At 40.5% G+C, this 15,299-nt stretch overlaps 1 long non-coding RNA gene across 1 annotated transcript; it reads left to right on the top strand.

Annotated features, from left to right (window-relative positions):
- The first annotated feature begins 11,846 nt into the window (after positions 1–11,846).
- On the top strand, positions 11,847–12,880 carry LOC125713036 (uncharacterized). Its single transcript, XR_007383450.1, has 3 exons — positions 11,847–11,965; positions 12,454–12,500; positions 12,657–12,880. It is a non-coding gene; the product is annotated as an uncharacterized LOC125713036 (long non-coding RNA).
- The last annotated feature ends 2,419 nt before the right edge of the window (positions 12,881–15,299 follow it).

Here is a 15,299-nt window from a genome sequence, read left to right as displayed (position 1 = left end):
TCAATTTTTTTGCTGCCATCTCGTGGTCAAAAGTAGGTATTGCAATTTCGGCAAGAAATCATTTGTTTTCAAACTGTAGTACCTACTTTTGGCCACGAGATGGCAGCAAGAAAATAGAAAAAATATTTTCCCACGGTTTACTAGCAGCTTTGTGTGGTAATTGTTTGTATTAAAAATACATTGGATCAAGTCAAATTATTTTAATGAAAAATTAACATCTAAAAGCTGCTAGTAGACCGTGGGAAAATAATTTTTCTATTTTCTTGCTGCCATCTCGTGGCCAAAAGTAGGTATTGCAATTTCGGTAAGAAATCATTTCTTTTCAAATTGCAATACCTACTTTTGGCCACATTTGACTAGGTCCAATGTATTTTTAATACAAACAATTACCACACAAAGCTGCTAGTAGAGCTGCTCCGGTTTCCCCCCACAGTCCAAAAACATGCTGAGGCTAATTGGAGTTGCTAAATTGACCGTAGGTGTGCATGTGTGAGTGAATGGTGTGTGAGTGTGAGCTGTGATGGGCTGGCCCCCCATCCTGGGTTCTTCCCTGCCTCGTGCCCATTGATTCCGGGATAGGCTCCGGACCCCCTGTGACCCAGTAGGATAAGCGGTTTGGACAATGGATGGATGGAAATAGCATACAGATTAAGCACCTGTACTGTGCTATCTGCTTATAGTAGCTATCCATTGTAGATACATCACTGTACGCATACTGTATTAAGAGCTAGATAAGGACAGTGGGTCATTATATGGCTTGCAGTCCTGCTCATTTTCCTGCACCCGTTACACTAAGTGATACCCCCACTAATGTCCTCTTTCATCCACTTTCAGGGATCTCTTCATCAGTGTATATTACTTACTATGGACCTTGGACATACATGCGATTAGACACACACACACACACACACACTTACACTAATTACCTAATCAACCATCTGTGCAAGCAAGTAAACATGTACCATCTATATAAGTATTGCACATTGCATAGAGAGTGTCCAATCTATATTAAAGGTGACTCGAAAGAAGTCAGACTTTAGTAAAGACTGTAAATTTCTTAGCCATAACATAAGCCGTAAATAATTACCAAATGAGTCATCCCCTTTCGGAAACATTTATTGATATTCTTTCATAACACACAGACATGAGTTTTTTTTCAACTGTCAGCATCCGATCCAAATGGGATTCCCATTTCCTTTCTGTGGGATCCAACAGAACACGGGCTGACCATCAGTCAACATGCCTTCAACCGTGCAGGACAGGACCCAGTCCAGGCCAAACCTCACGGTGCTGGTGTTGATAAAAAAATGTAAGGAACATGCAGCTGCAGCTCACACACAAACACAGTCCACAGCATCCAGAAAAAGGTCAGGCCTTTTTCTTCTTTAGCTGACTCCGCCCAGACCTCGCCCCCTTTCTGGGCGCCTCGCACTATGCCTTTGAACTGGCCCTGCAGCTTGGCCCGTTTCCTGTTTCCCAATGCAAGTCATAAGATTCACCCGTAAATGATATTTTGAATCGGAACGATATTTATTACTATTGTTTAGATTAAATATATAACGGTTTAATGATTGAATATAACTTGATATTGTTGTTTGTGTTGTTTAGTTTGAGGTTCTAGTTTCTGTCTTTATCCGCTTTCGTTTCAGTAGGCAGCTGGTTCATCCCAGACTCAGGGTCTCTCTGCTCTTCATCAAACCCACACCCCCAGTTTGGGAGCACCCTCTCCCTCTCCTCCCCCCACGGCTGTGACCGTTACTCCTCCTTGAGGAGTAACCGCTTTGCACCCTATCCCAGCCCCTATACCCACAGGAGTGCATCACCCAGTGACCAGCCGCCCTGCCTGTCCCCTCACACAAGCACACACTGAAATCATGGTCCTAAGCTCTCTGTGTGGGTCACCACGATAGTACAGCACACCGACGATTACCCTCTGACTGAATCAGAATCAGCTTTATTTGGCCAAGTATGTTCACACATATTGGGAATAGTCAGACATTTAATCAAAATAATTAAGACAAGACATAAACATACAGTTCTGTTGATATGCGACGCATGTAACCTCTGCATTCACAGCACTGCTTCAGTTATCGAAGAGCAAATTTCCAAAACTCACTCAGTCCGATAATAAATAAAGTAATAAGTCATAATCCTCTTCATACGTTGCAGTAATGGGAATGAAATCTCACTCAGTGTTTATGTAATTGAGTGATGGAATTTCGTGAAATTTCCAAAAGTCCACAGAAATATTCAGAAAAACATTCCTGCAGACTGAATTTTTGATATTTGCTTTTCAATTAACACAATTTTTTTCAGTCTGAGGTTTAACAGAATTCAGCCATATGCTGTTCAAAAAAAACTCCACAGAACAAAAACAGAAAGGACTTTACATCTGTCTGAAAGGAAAGTTGACACAGGCTGCAGCAGTGAACAAATCAATCAATGTATTAAAGTTAGGCATTAAGTAACTGGAGGCAGTATATACATAACATGATAACATGCCTTTTCTGTATTGACCATATTAAGGACGCTGTAACACTGCCCACCACATACCTGCTTCATTTACTGTTTTATACTTGCAGCTGCTTATTCAGACAGCTCGTCTACCTGTCTGTCCATGTTGCCCTCCCATGACAACTGGTCCAGCCTACAGGTGCCGTCCCATTCCGGCATGTTACCCATGAGTCATAGCGGCACCTCCGGGAGCAGCTCCAGGTGAGCCCGTGCCTCCCCTCCCCTACCTGCCCCCATGCTGAGTCTCGGGCCCCCGTCTTCCCTCTTGTTCTCGCCTATACCCACATCCTGGCCTGTGTCTGCATCGTCTCACCTCGTTAACAGGACTTTCGCCTTCTTCTGTCCTGATCCATTCAGGCCCATCACTGCATTCTGGGACATGCTTTGATTTATTTCGCCATAGTTACTCTTTGTTTTCCTTTGTACTTTGCACTCTACAAGTAAAATGAATAAAAAATAGGCATTATTTTGATATTGTTTTAGTACAGTGACACTGTAGTATATTTGTTGATGTTTCCAGGCAACACTGCATGCTGATTTAACGTCTTTCCTTAATCTCCACCCCATTGCTCACACACAGCCAGTATCCCAGTTTGTGGTCAATGAGCTCCTCCTCACTCACCCAAGTCTCCCAGTCCAGTGGAATGTCCAACAGCTTGGGCTCTCAGTTCCTGCGCAGCTCTACAACTCATTACCCAGGGCTCTTGCACCCGGCCACAGTGCCCCTCTCAGGTTCCCCGCTGTATGACAGCACTGCCCCATCGGAAGTTCATGAAGCCTCACAGTACGACGCCTCTCCCCACGCGCGCTTAGCCACCACCGAGACTCCCATCACTCCTCCTTCCCTGTAGGGCGGCGCACTTCCATTATTATTACAGTTTCTACTGTCACTCTGTTGCTTTTCCTGGTGCTGGACTTTTGACAGATAAATACATTATTTGTTGCATTCAGTGACAAAAGATTGGTCTGTTTAACACCCTCAGTCTCCACCCTATGAGCCCCTTGTTGGCGGCAGAATCAGGAAGATGTCGGAGAAAGCAGAGGTAAAGTGAATAGTCACCTCGACAAAAATGTGGAAACCGCTTATGGTGATCATGCCTGTGTGGGTGAAATGGATCACTACAGTATAAGCGGATGATGATTATAGGCGATTTTTCCCTTTTTCTTTATGTCTGGCTGTTTACCATCTAATAGGCATTTTTTTTCTTTGGGATGCGTCTAGGTCAGATACGACCAAAATATTTTTCTCATTTCAGAAGTGAAAAAAAAATATTGCTCTCAGATTCTGTTCAGTTGTAGTTTTTTAAAATAATGTACCTTGATTTGTGTTTGTTTAAAATGCCATTACCTGCTGCTTACTGGGCCGCTGAAAATGTCTGGCCCAGCTAAATTTCTTGGTTTAAAAATCTGGCCCAACTACTTTCCAGACCTGGACTAGCCCTACTGAATCATACACTAATGTTATTCTGTTATGTGGGCTGTTGTGATAGGGAGATTTGCAGGATGCTGCACGACGGGTGGTGTCCCTGCTGCAGAATGCCCTGTCTGAAGCAGCACCTAGAGACAGTGAGGGTTGTTGTTATCACCTTAATATTGTATATACGCAATCTGTTATTTCTTAACTAATATAATTGTAATGTATTCTTCTGATATGTTGTGCACAGCCAACAAAAAAGAGAAAAATGCAAAACCAAAGGAAGGCTTTCTTTTCTCTTAAAAGTCTTTTTTCTAAACCAACTGAGAGTCAGTTAGAGGGGTGTTCATTATCAGTATTGTTGCTGGCATTTCTGAAAATGTGCCAATTTTAGTCAAGTGGCTACTTTTCAAATGGAGTCCCTGGCCAAGATGAAGAAAGTTCATGAAGACTACATGATAATATTAAGCACTGACATAACAAAAAACATTTTTTACATGCAAAATATACAGGAAATATACACTGCAACAGGCTAGGATAGACAAATAACCAAATACACTTGCAAGCCTGACCACTTTAGACCCCAGATTAGAAAATTGGTGAATGAGCATATATTTTTTCCAAGTTTTGTTTTGCTTTCAAGTTCTCACAAAAAAAAAAAAAAAACATTTTCCCACTATAGCCAGATCCAGTTTCTGTGGGGGGCGGGGGGGTGACAATTTGTAGTAATAACTATTTCCTCCCAAGTTCCGAGTCCCGAGACCTCCATGACAGATAGATATAAGTTGCTAGTGTTGATCGGCAGGAAATCTTCTCCAAAGCCCCACCACCACCTCACACCAATCCACCCAGGGTTTACTTCAAATAAATTTGCTGGTAATACAAACCGGATCAACTTGTGGTTTGTGTCCACGTGTACTAGAGACAAAGGCCCTGGTACATTCTGCGTACAACACAGCCAAGACTTGACAACCTTGATATGATGCGCATGGAATCAACCCTATGCATGGAGGCTGCAACTCTTCTCCACCGAACCCTGTAGCCCATTGACTGCAGCCTCCCTCTGACCATCCTGTAGCCTGCATTTGGTAGATCATTCTTAACAGAAGAAACCAAATTGTCAAGTTCCTCATCACTGATGGAATTATATGTGTCCCTAACACAGAGCTCATACTCTTTCATTCTTCTTAAGATTGTTCTTCTTGAAACACCCATCAGTGTGGCTATGCAAGGCACAGGAAGTTGAGTATGGAACATTTCTTTCAAACGTTGTTCTTCAATCAAAATCTTGGGTCGTCTATTGGTGACAGCAACTTCCTGTGTGACACATGGGGCTGGACGTTCCAGATGTGCCCTCACAAGGTCAAAGAGCTCTTGCAAAGCCAGGGTGATAGCAGGAGGTACTTCAATGTGATTAGACAGGGCCTGCAGAAGATACAGCTCCTGATGACAAAGGAACTCCAGATAATCCAAATTTTGTGGAGTCGCGCTGAATCCCATTTCTATTTTATGCAGAAGACTTTCGAGAAGGTGGTATCTGAGCTGTTCACAGAACAAATTATAGTTATTGAGGTGTCAAGATCTGGTCTCTGATCCACACACTAGGCCTACCATTCAAAAGTTTTAATTATGAAAATGAAATGTTTTTGTTTTGTGAGGTGCTTGTTCATGTATGATGATGTAGTGGCTGCTCTGTTTGACCGTGGTAAACCTTTTCACAAACAATATAAGTGAATAAGTATGACATTAGATCTAAGGACCAGAGTCAAATAAAGTTAAATAAAATCCATAAAAAACACTTACTCAGTGGAGATTCCAATGTAGCAGGCAGACAGCTTTATGGCTTTAATAATGAGTGTATTTAGCAGCTACAAGGACAAAAGATATTAAAAACCTCTCCATTCTAATGCTAATTTAATAAACATTAACAGATAGCACTTAAGGTGGTTTCGCCTATAGTCTGCTAACACTAACCCGAGAACTAATATCTGACGAGCGCTCTTCCCAGGATTTGAATTTATTAAATTGGCTTTGTGATGTTGTATTAAGAAATGTTATTCACAATGCAATTTATCGTACATTGGCCCATTCTTTTATATATGGTAAGACGAAGTGGGAAATTCGAGCGAGCGAGTGCTGTGCAGACGCGAGCGCGTAGAGGGGATGGGTTTTCAGCACTGGAGCACACACACGCGCGTGGTTCTACTTTTGGCACTAATTTAACGCCGAGCGAGTGAGTGAGTGCTGTGCAATCGCGAGCGCGTAGAGAGCATGGATTTTCTGTTCGCGATCGCATGCGCGCGTGGTTTTTATGCGCACGACTTTTGGCACTAATTTAACGCCATAGAAATGTGTGTTTAAAAGGGGAGGAGATCGGGTTGCAGCGCTGGTGTGAGCGGTTTCTCCGGGCAGTTCGCTCGAGGCTAACGTGGCTTGGGGAACGTGGTGTACCCGTCACCCATGCCAGGGAAGAAATCAAAACCGAAATGCTAGGAATATGGACTTTATCTTACGTCAAGCGTTTTCCCCTCCATTGACGCCCATAAAGAAAAGGCTTAAAGTCCATATTCGTAGCATTTCGGTTTTGATTTCTTGTCAGGTAAGTCTTTATGGCCAGATACATTCGCGAGAAATTTGGTGATTTGTGGTGGCTGTTTTGATACATTAAGTTGCGTTACGCATTTTCACATTAAGCGTTTTAGAATGTCCCGTGGCAGGTATCCCCTTCTATTGCCCTAGGGAGGGTTGTAACCCTCGTCTGTATATTAATAAAGAATAATCCTTCTATTCCTATGTCGTGTATCTGTCCCTCCCCAGCAATTTAACGAAATTTGGTGGCAGCAGTTACAAGTGAACCCGTTTAAGTTTAGCGCTCATACTTCCGTCCATATGTTTAAGACCCACCTTGGCTGACTTAGCTGACATGTCCTGATTTCATAATCTTCAAATTTGTAATCTTTTCTCCTTCATCTAACTCCATGTTTTTAACTTCTTGTCATTTTCTTGCCGTTTGACTCAGAAAATTATCAGACTTAAATGACACGTCAGCCTGTGCAGACAGCGATTTCAGTGTTTTAATAAATTGGCCAGCAGGTGGGGGCAGTGCTCAATTTCATCAATGCCATTCAGAAAACCTTCAGGCTTTATGTCTTAATGAACAGCCTAGAGAAAGACAAAGCATTATATTACTGATGCATACAGCAGATCCCCAACTCAGGCTGTGTTGCATATTCTTAACAGTGCTACAGTATGTTCACACAGCCAGTACAAACAAACTTGCAAGATCTAGACCAGGGGTCACCAACCTTTTTAAAACAGAGAGCTACTTCAAAGGTACTGAGCCATACGAAGTTTGATATCAGTTTGAAACGCCCTCCTAAACATGTCTAAACTTCATGCATGATAAACATGTTTTAAATGCTTTTTTTATATTCAATTTCAAATCTATATAAATGCAAATGTGATAGATTAGGAACAGGATAAAATTACATTTTAGATGATGTTCGCTGGTGAGTTGTGCTATTTTATAGAACAGGTCCACGGGCAACTCATGTGGTCATTGGGGGCATCCTTGGGGCACCATGTTGGTGACCCCTTATCTAGACCTACCACATCAGGTAGGAAAGTGCCTATTTCTACCAACTATTCAGACCATCAGACCCAAACCATACATTCAGTCATGCACAGGCACTCCACCAGTGGGCTCTACATTCTGTGCTACATCTGCTCACCTGTTAGACCCACACTCAGTCTCCATTCTGATTTCTACCTACTACTCGGACTATCTCACCAAAACCAGTCCTGTGGCCTGTTCTATGAAGCGGGGTTACTGGCTTATCGGGGTAACTTGTCGGATTTCTCGATCGGGACCTCCAACTGCTCTGCCATAGAGAGCATCCTAACATACGGCCTTACGGTGTGGTATGCGGGCTGCTGGTGGCCTCCTACCGCTCTGCCATAGAGAGCATCCTGACATACGGCCTTACGTTGTGGTATGCGGGCTGCTGGTGGCCTCCTACCGCTCTGCCATAGAGAGCATCCTAACATACGGCCTTACGGTGTGGTATGCGGGCTGCTGGTGGCCTCTATGACTTTTTTGTAGACAGTCCATCTGTGTGGTGCTGTTTGCACGACTTGTTTTGGGAAATGCACTGTTTATCTAATTGTTCTCATTTTACCTGGATGTTAAGGAGTAAATTAATAAACGTCATGTAAGTGCACATTAAAATGCTTTTTCACTATTACTTAAATTCCCATGTGAACAGCCAATCAGATCAGCCTGATGTGTGTCTCTCTGTTTCCTCTCTGTTTCCTGCCCTTTCATCCCGACCACGACCATGATCTCTCACTTAGCAGCAGAGCAGTTTATTCTAAACAGTGGAACCACAAAGATGTTCAGACTCTTTGGTCTTCTCATTTTCATTAGTAAGGCCCTAAAATATAAATTATTTTTGGATTTTAATATTTTCATTTATCTATATGATGTGATTAGTGGAATTTGGCCATTTAATCTTCATCATAGTTAATAGTTATTTAGATTACTATTATATGTCTTATTTGATTATGATTTTTTTGTTTTTCTGTTTTTGCAGACACTGCACTGACTACAGATGTTGTTCATCCCAGTCACCTGACGAGGGTTCAGCTTGGAGACAGTGTGAACCTGACATGCTTCTATCCAGAAGAAACAACATCTGTTGCTTGGTTTAAGCAAGCTGCTGGTCAGAAGCCCCAGCCCATGGCGAAAGCACTTCTCTACGTACCTGGTGAATTTTACAAGGAATATAAAAGCATAAAACGTTACTCCTTACTGAATGCAGAGGGGAGTTTTAACCTCACTATTTCTAACGTGGAGCCGTCAGATTCTGCAGTGTATTATTGTGCTGCTGTGTTTCTTCATGAGGTCACCTTTGGGAATGGAACCTTTGTCATAACCACAGGTAAATGAGATTCCAGCTATTTTCATATTTGATTTATTATAATGTCAGTAAGATTGTTCCCTGCAAAATAATTTTGATAGTTTAGTTGTTTGTCGATATAAAATTAGCAAAGATACCTTATTGTCTGCTTTGTTCCATAAATGTTTTTCTAAACATCAAACAAAATCATTCATTATTATTATTATTATTATTATTATTATTATTATACAATTTGTTGCATTTTGCTTGCTGTCAGCCAAAACGCCTAACCTTCTCTTTATGCAGATGTTAATGTTACACATTGCAGCCTCTTTAAAACAAATAACATAAAAAAATGTTTGAGTTGCTATATACAGTATAGGACTCTGCAAAAATCTTAAGCAACGAAAGAAAATTATTTTTTGACGTTATTTATCTGAGCAGTCAGTGTGTATTCACTCTGAAAAAAAATGCATAATTTAACATATGAACTAGGGATGTGCACCATTCAGAACTGATTTGAGAATGAAATTCTCAAATACGTATCCTAAAATTCAGGATTTTGAATACGTATATGAACTTGAATTTCAGTTCATTTTGTTAATCTGAATTACATTTGAATTGTGGTTGAAAACAGGTTGTGGCATTGAAATTTATATTTGAATTTAAAGAAGAAGAACGAAAAAGGGTTTGAATTCAAATTCAAGTTCATATACGTACTGTAGGTGCAGCTTTTAACTACAATATGAACTTTAATTTAAATATGAATTATACATAAACACATTAACATTGTTATACATCATTGTTATAAAAATGTCGTTTTGTTCAGAATGAAATAATGCAACATTTGAAGTGTTACCTAAAATAATAATTAAACTGTCATTTTGTGCACCATGGTGGATCTGCTCATAGGAAGAGCTGAGTGTCTCTCCTTAGAAGTCAGTGTTGGCTGCAGTGACTGCAGTTTCTAACCTAAGAAACGTCCCAAACACTTTTCCTGCATCAAAAGTCAAACTAGTCCCTATTCCTGCCATGAAAGCTTCACATAATGTCACCGATACCTGAGCCAACCATGTTTATCAGAGGATGCCAACCCTTTGGCTGCAGCTTTCTCTGCACAGGCTGAGAGAGTCTTCAGTGTAGCAGGAAAAGATTTCAGGCCAGAAGATTGCAAATTAAATCATGAAACCTTTGAAGATATTATGCTGACTAAATGTAATAATAATGAAAAATTAGCAATGTGTATTGGAATGAAACATAATTGCATTTGCCATGACGTTTTGCTTTTCGCTGTAGTGCTATGGTTGAACAGAAAAATTTACTTTTGTGTGCATAAGAAAATAAATAGGAGCAACTACCAAACCAAATAATTCCTTTTACTATGTATACTTTTTCTTTAATGTTAAAAGATAGACAAACTAGTAATGGGCAAACAGCTCTTCGGCTCTTGAATTAAATCATGCAGGTACTACAGCAAAATGCTCAAAAATACCAAAACACATCAAGAACTAAATATGCAAAAACAATAAATACCTTCCTGTGGAAAAGGGGCAACATAAACCAAATGTAAAGTCACGAAAATCATGAAAATATAAAGTACACTTTACACACTTCATTTCTTTGAATTGAAATTAATTATATTCATCTACCTTCATACATTAATACAAGACATTATATAATTATAATGTTTGTTATTATCATAGAATTTTTATTTAGGTATTATGTAGGTGCAGTTAATGTATAGTGTTACCGGATATATACTAATAAGCAGTAATATAATAAAAAGAGAAAAGAATGTCAGCTGTTCTCCAAGAAGTTGCTGATTTCTTGGATGGCTAGAAGAACATTGATTCAGTTCCCAAAAATCTGTAAGAACAATTTTTGAGGATCTGTATTTTCCATTCTTACTCTCAAAGGGCTGTCATCATGACTATTTTGCTTTTCAGGTAAAGACTCCAACAGCAGGACAGTGGTACAGCAGCCTGTGTCTGACACATTGCAGCCAGGAGACTCTGTGAGCCTGCAGTGTACGATAGAGACTGGGAGCTGTGCAGGAGAACACAGTGTTTACTGGTTCAGACATGGATCAGGAGAATCCCTTCCTGGAGTCATTTACAGCCACGGAAACAGCAGTGATGAGTGTGAGAAGAGCCCTGAGGCTGGATCTCCTACACGGAGCTGCGTCTACAGCCTCCCCAAGGGGAACCTCAGCCTCTCCGATGCTGGGACTTACTACTGCGCCGTGGCCATGTGTGGGGAGATGCTGTTTGGGAACGGCACACAGCTGGATATAGATGGTAACACCCAGTGTGGGGAGATGCTGTTTGGGAACGGCACACAGCTGGATATAGATGGTAACACCCAGTGTGGGGAGATGCTGTTTGGGAACGGCACACAGCTGGATATAGATGGTAACACCCAGTGTGGGGAGATGCTGTTTGGGAACGGCACACAGCTGGATATAGATGGTAACACCCAGTGAGGGGAGATGCTGTTTGGGAACGGCACACAGCTGGATATAAATGGTAACACCCAGTGTGGGGAGATGCTGTTTGGGAACGGAACACAGCTGGATATAGATGGTAACACCCAGTGTGGGGAGATGCTGTTTGGGAACGGCACACAGCTGGATATAGATGGTAACACCCAGTGAGGGGAGATGCTGTTTGGGAACGGCACACAGCTGGATATAGATGGTAACACCCAGTGTGGAGAGTATATCTGCTTCAAAGTTTTATTTAGCTTATTCTGCTATTAAGACATTTATTTCTTATTTTAATGTAATGAATTTTCTAATTTAAGTGCTTAAATTTAATTACACAGATGTTAATTTAATAATTATTTCAAATATTAATAGAAATTGTTAAAATGCAAAATACTAGAAGTTCATGTTAAAAATGGACTATTTACAAAACAACTGCTGTAATGTGTTATAGATTTTATCTTTAACTAATGTAATGTAAGCAAATGGGAAATGTGTCTCTATATCATTATGCTGAAATCTATCTCTTTGTTACAGGCTTTCAGAAGCTGCTGGATCCTCTTCACTCTGGCTTGCTGATAGTTTTATCTTGCAGCATTATTCTGAACGTTGCTCTCATTTGTATAAGATGTAAACTGACCTGTACACACTGTGCAGGTACGCTGCCCGGCTTTATGCACTCAGAAGAAGGACAAAATGTAGTTTTTAACAAATTATAGAAATATAAAATTGTTTTATGATAGATAAAATTTTCATATTAAAACCACTCTTGCAGGTAATACAGTTTAAAAATCCATTATTAAATCTCACCTTATTTATATAAACCTTTTTGTACTGTAAGATTTACATTTTTGTATTATATCTTTCATATTTTGCAAAATCTATTGAAATATACATGTTGCAATAAGTTGCATATCAATAACTTTTATTACCAAGATCTCCTCTATAGCAATTTTATTATATATGATATATGAGAACAAATAACACATATCCAAACATGCACACTTACATTGACAGAAGTCATTTTTACTTTCATTTTTGAGACAAAAAGGATGTTGATTGCTTGAAAATTCGGAATTTTATCTGACCACTGTGATACCGCGTGAAATTAAATAATATATTGATGTGTTATATATTTTAAACAGATGAAAAGAACAGTGATATATCAAAAGTGGAATGGTCACGCAAGCAAGTATGTAATAAATATTTCAAATTACAAATCGTCAGTAAAACAAATGAACCTCAGACTGATTTCCATCCTGGGATCAGCATTTTAAGTGCTATTTGTGAAAATAAGTAATAGCAAACCAATTTGATCCATCCAATTCTGCCATCTTTGTCTCCACAGTGCCATGACGAGGACACACTGAATTACGCTGCCCTGAACCTTAAGAAGCCAAAACCCAGGAGACAGAAGAAAGACGGGAATAATGACACTCTGTATTCTGACCTCCGCTACAGAGATTATGAATAAAGATGCTTCTCATTCATGTCAGTCACACAGAGTGTTCAGGGTGTAGCTTTAATAATGTTCAGAAGGAGGGCAGGGGAGCCAGTGCTTCTGAGACTGAATCACAGGATTTTACGGAGTTTGGTGTCAGTGTGTTTGGGGCGCATTTTTACTGGAAGTGCAAATGTTCAAGCCAGACTGGGGGCTGAGGGAGGGGGAGAGGGGAGCCACAGAGATTATTTCTTCATGGCATGGGGGGAATAAGCAGCTTTAATGTTGTGGAAAGGCTGAGTTGCTGCAATCAGTTCTTTGATGTGACACATGCTTACTTGTCTCCCTTGTGTACCATGCTGAATGGTTTGGGGCAAACGCACAGGGACTGATCGATTATATTAAACAGATGAAAGAAACTGAATGAAAATTTCAAGTGTTCTTAAATTACGTTTTTCATTTAATGTTGTGTACTGTATGTATTTTTGAGTATATACATGTACCTGTATATGTACCTGTATATATACCTGTGTCGTTAATAACGAAGTGGATAATTAAGAAATAGGAGTTTTGTTTCTTGCTCCCTGTCCTGTTACTTGGCTCACAAACATACACACACATAGACACACACACAAACACACACATGCACACAAACACACATGCACACACATCCACACACACAAACATACACACACAGACACACACATGCACACACACTCACACACACACTGCTACGGCTCTGTAAGAACACTAGCATGCTCTTTTGTGTGAGTGGGGTGGGGGGTGTTAAATAAGATGAAAATGACAATGGCTGTACTTTTGTTATGCCAGTTGTGTTTCTATCGTCATTGTATCATATTCCACAAGCTTTTTATTCTACAAGATGTACAAGCCAGTCAGTGTATTCAGTGGGGTGTTCAGGAGTCATTAGGTTCTGAAAAATGTCTTGCATTTAAAACATGATGTACTTTTGAATACTTAAGTATTTTTAGATGCAAATACTCCAGTACTTTAACTGAAGTAAAAAATTAACTGAAAAGCTTTGAGTATTATTTGACGAGGAGTATCTATACTTAACTCAAGTAGTGAAGTTGTGTACTTTGTCCACCTCTGTCCAAAAGTGACATACAGCTGTAAGCTGTTTTGGTTTGTTTGTCTGCTGAGTGCTTCTCTGCAGTGCTGCAGATGTTTCCACTGGTTAGATGCAGCTCAGGAAGACTGACCCACTGACTGCACTGTGCTGGGCTCACTTTGCAAAGAGTAAAAACCACACAGAGAGAACAATATCTGCTTCTTGTAAGACCCTGTTTCCTCTCTACCTCACCCAGGTCACGCTTTCAAGTATTCAGCCTAAGTTATTTTATCCAAACAAGCCACCATTATTATTCATACAGCTGGACATTTGACTGGAGCACATGATTGCTACATATCACTACCCTGTACATGGAACAGAATGTACAGCTTTCACAACAGAACAAAATTCTCATCAGTCCACATCTGAAACCACCACACATCTTAGGGATCCCATTTCTAATGGTACATTTTTGTTTTATTCACATTCTTTTTCATCACACAGATAAACACCATCCATTAATCTTACAGCATGTATCCTGGTCAGGGTGATGGGGACGACACCACCTATATCGAGTGTGATTTAAGGCCAAGACCTTAAAAGGAAGAGTCAAGACTGAGGCTTGTTACAAGAGCAGTGGGGCACAAAACAACAAACAACATCATTATGAATGTAAAAGAAATGTATGTATTTATAAATATAGGGTAATAATAGAAACAAAATATAAGAATATATTACATACAGGAATATTATAGGAATATTAAAATTAACTTATGCACAATCCTTAACTTATACACAATCCTATTGCATGTAACATTATTGCTCATGTGCAAGATATTAGCCTCCCAAAGGAAGCTGCCACACAGGGGAATAATGCACTGGCTCAATGCAACACTGCACATCAGTGAATAAGGAGGAACAATATTGCAGATCAGCAGCAGATAGAAACTGTATCAGAAGACAGTGAACAGAGGAAAAGTTCAATGAGCAGAGTGCAGATTCTAAAGCCTGACTGCTGTGGGGCCCAATGACCTGCGGTACCGTTCTGTCACACGCTGGGTGTCTGAGTCTCTTACTGAAGGAGCTGCCCCGGGCCTCCATAGTCTGCTGGGGGGTGAGAGGAGTCACATAAAATTGATGACAGCCTTGTTATCTCATCCATCTACTCTACAGTGCCAAGGGACGCTCCTCCCTGATGATGAGAGGAGTTTAAGCATGTGGACATTTGGGATAATGTAAGTTCATAATTGGATAGTCAGCTGTACGACTTCCAGTCTGTAGGCAGACTCATCGCCTTCAGTTATGATGGCAAACGTAGTAGTATCACCTGCAAAATTCAGGATCTTCACTGGAGCAGCAGTGATTTGTGTAGAGACTGAAGAGAAGGGGGAGAGCACAGAGCCTGGAGGAGCTCAGTGCTGAGGGTCAGCGTGTCTGATGTGTGCTGTAAGCATACAGATGTCCTGCATTTGTGGAAC

This window comes from Brienomyrus brachyistius, chromosome 18 (genome assembly GCF_023856365.1).
Source record: "Brienomyrus brachyistius isolate T26 chromosome 18, BBRACH_0.4, whole genome shotgun sequence".
Classification (NCBI taxonomy): Eukaryota; Metazoa; Chordata; class Actinopteri; order Osteoglossiformes; family Mormyridae; genus Brienomyrus; species Brienomyrus brachyistius.
This window is presented reverse-complemented; position numbering and strand designations above follow the sequence as displayed.